Here is a 4,980-nt window from a genome sequence, read left to right on the forward strand (position 1 = left end):
ATATGAGAAGTCTAGTAAGGCTGGATGGAAAATGAATAACTGTCATGCTCTAGCTAGGGTACAGAGAGGCTTATGTCATGGAGCTGTTTCAACAGGCTGAGCGAGACAGCTCCTGATCCACAGCCCACCTCCAGAATGAGAGGGCCCCTATGGGGTCTAGCCACATGGGGACAATGGGCCACCTCCTCCAGGACATTCAACCAGTTCATGTGAGAGAAAGGGAGAAAGAAAGTGAGAACTACACTTAAGCCCTGTGCTGGTGGCTCAGAACTCTAATCCCAACTACACGGGAGTCTGAGAAATGAGGATCATGGTTCATAGCCAGCCCGGTAAGGAAAGTCTGTGAGACTCTTATCTCCAAAGATCGACCAGAAAACTGAAAGTGGTGCTGTGGGCTCAAGTGGTAGAGCGCTAGTCTTGAGCTGAGGAGCTCCAGAACAGCGCTCAGACCTAGAGTTCAAGCCCCATGACTGACAAGAAGTGGACTTCCCACTACAAAAAGTGGGCTGAATAGCACCCATTTAACTAGGGAGGATGGTAGAGAAGTCAAGCCTAGATTTCTATGAACTTGAGATCATAAGTAGGTCACCCAGCTTCTCCATGCCTTGTTGTCTCCAGTTGCAAAACTCAACACAGTGAAGGATACCCTTCCTCATGGGAATAGGGTAATGATGAAAGAGAGCCATGTTTTGTTTCATAATCCCACACCCGTTGCCCCATTAATAACAGGGGACACCTGAGCCCTTTCCAGATATCTTCCTGTCTTATGCTCACAGAATTGTTGAGAACATTACCTGAAGGCCACTCCCTCTGTGCCTAGCCATGTTCCAGAGATCCCTCTATATAAATCCCTTGTTTCCTCACAACTGTTCTGTGAAGAGACTGAGTTCCGATTGTTGTGGCCCTACCCAGAGCTTTATCTGTGGTCAAGAATCGGCTGCCATGGACTAAGAGTTTGTGATAATCCATCTAAACTGATGACTGAGCATGGCTCTACATGTCTACCATCCCAACTACAGAAGACCAGGCCTGGTGGAGCATACATGTCACAGATAGGAGGACCACCTGAGCTCAGCCCAGCCTGAGCATATATTGTTTTTTTCTCAGAAATGCACAAGACAAAAAGGTGGCTCCTCAGAGCCAGGGAGAGGAAACAAGCAGGGGGTCATGGTGCTCTCAGAGGGGTTTCTGACCCGAGTTGGGAATGGTGTTGGGGCGGCCACTCACCTGTGTTGCTGGGAGATGCTGTTGGCAGCTGATCCAGGTAGAGTGAGCAGGGATGGTGGTGGCATGGCAGACACATGGGCCCAGAGCAGAGGACCAGGGGCAGGGACCAGGTCAGGGCCTTAGGCTGGCTGCGATTTGAAATCCAGCACCACAGGAAGGGGGGGAGGGGGCTGGGACATGTAAATTTCCTACTATTCTCTAAAGTTACCTTGAGTCTCTTGCTCACCACTCAGCTACCTCTACCTTCCTTAACTGCTGGTAGTGGTGTACTAAAAGAGGGAATCCAGTTGCTACCTGGCATCATGGAATGTGGGCGTTGCCACCATTCTTGTATTCCATTGGTCAGAAAGAAACATGAAAGAATGGGGGTGTGGCTAGAATCCTGTGATGCAATCAGCATGGGCAGAGTCAAGTTGACAAGGACTCTCCCAGCCCTTTTCCCTTTCAGTTGGGGACAAGAGGGAGACCACTTTAGCTGTATGGCTGCACAGATTGTTATTTATGTCTGTTTGTTGCCAGTCCCGAACCTTAAACTCAGGATCTGGGCACAGTCTCTGAGCTGCTTTTGCTCAAGGCTGGCCCTCTACAACTGGAGCCACAGGGCTTCTGGCTTTGTTGGCACTGAAGTTGGACAGGGGTCTCAAGGACTTTCCTCCTGAGGGTGACTTTGACCATGATCCTCCTATCACAGCCTTGTAAACATCAAGGAGGACTGTTGAGAGCCACTGGTGCCTGCCTAATCATTGGTCTTGCTGATGTTCTTGGACAGACCAGTGAGTTCCCTATCCTCAAGTTTAAGTGGTGGGAGCTGGAGCCCACAGTTTGAATCCTGGTCCTGCCACCTCCAAATGGCAGGAGATCCTAAGATACTCATTCATATCCATATGAATACAAATGGATGGGATGTATGTCATGATTGAATGGGCAGTTCTTGAATGATTCTAGGATAAAATTATACATAATTATATTATAGGACACTAATCGATTTTATTTAATACTTTATTAAGATGTAAACAATCACATTCATAAAATGGAGGAATAATGAAATACCTAAGAATTGGGCCTCACATACTATAAAGGTGCCATTTTTCTGCCAGGACTGGGATTTGAACTCATGGTCTGGGTAACACTGTTGTACTGTGTAGGAAGGGGAATCTGGCCTCCTTGAAGTCAAGAAATTCAAGTCTGTTCCTTAGGCCTGAAATCAATCCCCACGTATTCATGTACAATTTACATATATGATTTATATTTATATACATATGTTGACTCCATAGTGCATTCAGTGTAGTTATTTTATTATTTTTTTGTTTTATTTATGTATTGACCATTTATTTTATTGACTATTATGGCACACAGAACATTGGTTACATTGATTACATAGGATATAGGCCTGCATATGTATTCCACTTCATATCTGACACCCAGGACATTCACAGAAAAGGAAAACATGTCAGCATCAGCTTCTTACTCAACGATTCATTGTTTGGGAGTGCTGGTATCTGAACTCATGGCCTACAGGGACAAATTCATGAATGGGCGAGTGTGAACACGCCTTCCTGGGGCAAACTGAGTGATAGGCTGTTCCCAGGACCTGAGATCGAGCCCAGGAGTTAACAATATATGAACAGATTGACATGCAGATGACAGTACACTAATAAATATATATCTTTATAGAGTGCCAGAGATGTCTATACATTATTCAGTTATATAGACTACATTCCTACCAATTCTTGGGTATTTTTTATGCGTCCATGTAATTAATGTTATTGTTTTCATCCTGACACTATTAATGAAATCAATCAGTGTACTGAAATTATTGCATTCCTGTAAATAATAATATTCTTTTAATGCTTCAAAAATATTAAATAAAATCATTAAGACTCATGAAAACATGCTGTCTAATTTTATAGGAGCATCATTCACGATCAACTCATTCAACTGTGACATTGACAAGAATCCATTGTTATTCCTATGGATGGGAACCAGTTTCTTAGTATCTCCTGCCATTGATTGGTCAGATCCTATGTTGCCACTTGGGCCTGTGGCTTCCCTAATAGTCTGCCAACTTTCAGCAATGCAAGGGGCAGTACCCTTTGCAACATTGTCATTCAGACCCAGGAGGGTCACCATGCAAAGGAAGAAAACGTAAAAAGGCCACATTTTTTCTGTGCATTGTTTTCCCTGAAAGGCCTGAGTGTCTAGGATCCCATCAGCAGCTGGGGGTCCAGTGGCTGCACCCCAGCCTAGAGTGATCAAAGCTGAGGTAGAATTGCCACAACCTGAATTCAAGCCATGTGCTTGAAAAAATAAAAAAAACCTTACATGCATACATACATATATACATACAAAATATTAAAAATATTGTGAGGATCCTTGGCTTGTAATTCTTGCCATTTTTTCTGCCAGGCCTGTGATTTGAACTCAGGGTCTGGGGAAATCTGCAGTACTGTGAGGGATGGGAAGATCACCGTGTTGGAGACAAGAAAGAAAGACTTGTTCCTAGGGCCTGAATTCAAAAACAATATTCGTATACATTTTAAATACATGATTTATATTTACATGCACAGGTTTACTCATGTTGTGCTTAGTATATTCATATTTTATGTTTTATTTGTTTCTTATGCATTTGAGTATGATTACACATATAACATTTTTTGCATCCTATTACATGAGACATAGACTTGCTTATGTATTTTACATCATTCCTGATGCCCAGGACTTTCACCGATAAGGAAAACAAGTGGGACAATTGGCTTTTCACCAGGCTTAAGTTTTTGCCAGTTCTGTGACTTGAACTCAGGCTCTAACAGGCCCCCTTCATGAAAGGGTAAATGTTAGCACACCAGTCTGATGCAAGTGAAGTTACTGGGCAAATTTGAGGACCTGAGATCAAGCCTAGGAATGGCCAATATATAAACAGATAGATGTTTAGATTGCAGTGTGTGTGTGTGTGTGTGTGTGTGTGTGTGTGTATTAATAAATATATATGCATCTACAAAGTTATACAGAGACAGACATTTATGTAGATTCTAGTGTATAATCTTATACAAAAAGTGATGTCTATATCTTATTTTTACATATTCTATTACTACCAATTATATGGTGTAAAATTATGCCTCCATTAATTAATCACGGTAGAATACTTAATAAAGAATTAATCAATGACCTATATTTATTGCATACAATCTTATACTGGAATGAGTATCTAATTAGTAATTCAGTTAGTACATTTCAAACATTCTATTAGTATTCCTATAGATAGGAACAAGTTTCTTAAGATCTTCAGCCATATGTAGGTGGCAGGCCTAGGATCGATCTCAGGGCCTAGGTATCTGGGTTGGACTCATGCTTCACTGACAGCCCCCCATCCTTCATCCATGCAAGGTCACGTACAATTTTCAAGCCAAGTCATTGAGCCCTAGGAGGGTCACAGTGCCAAGGAAACAAAAGTAAACCTGTTGTGTAAAATTACCTAGTTTTCCTTCTCCATTTATGTTGGTTTGCTGTATTTTTGCCAGTGCTGGGAACTGAACTCGGGTCCTAGGATCCCTGAATCATCTGTGGGTGTAAAAGCTGCATCCCAACCTAGAGTAATCATGGTTTAAGACACAAGGAAGCATTTGCTTCCTTGAGCAAAAGTAGATCAGGGAAAATGTCTAGACTCACAGTTCCAGCCTCAGGACCTGCCACATAAAAAGAGCCAGTAACTCCGTGTGTCTGTGTGTGTATACATGTATTTGAATTTGTGAAGAT

The sequence above is a fragment of the Dipodomys spectabilis genome, unplaced genomic scaffold, assembly GCF_019054845.1.
Source record: "Dipodomys spectabilis isolate Male_0828 unplaced genomic scaffold, ASM1905484v1 ptg000295l, whole genome shotgun sequence".
Taxonomy (NCBI): domain Eukaryota; kingdom Metazoa; phylum Chordata; class Mammalia; order Rodentia; family Heteromyidae; genus Dipodomys; species Dipodomys spectabilis.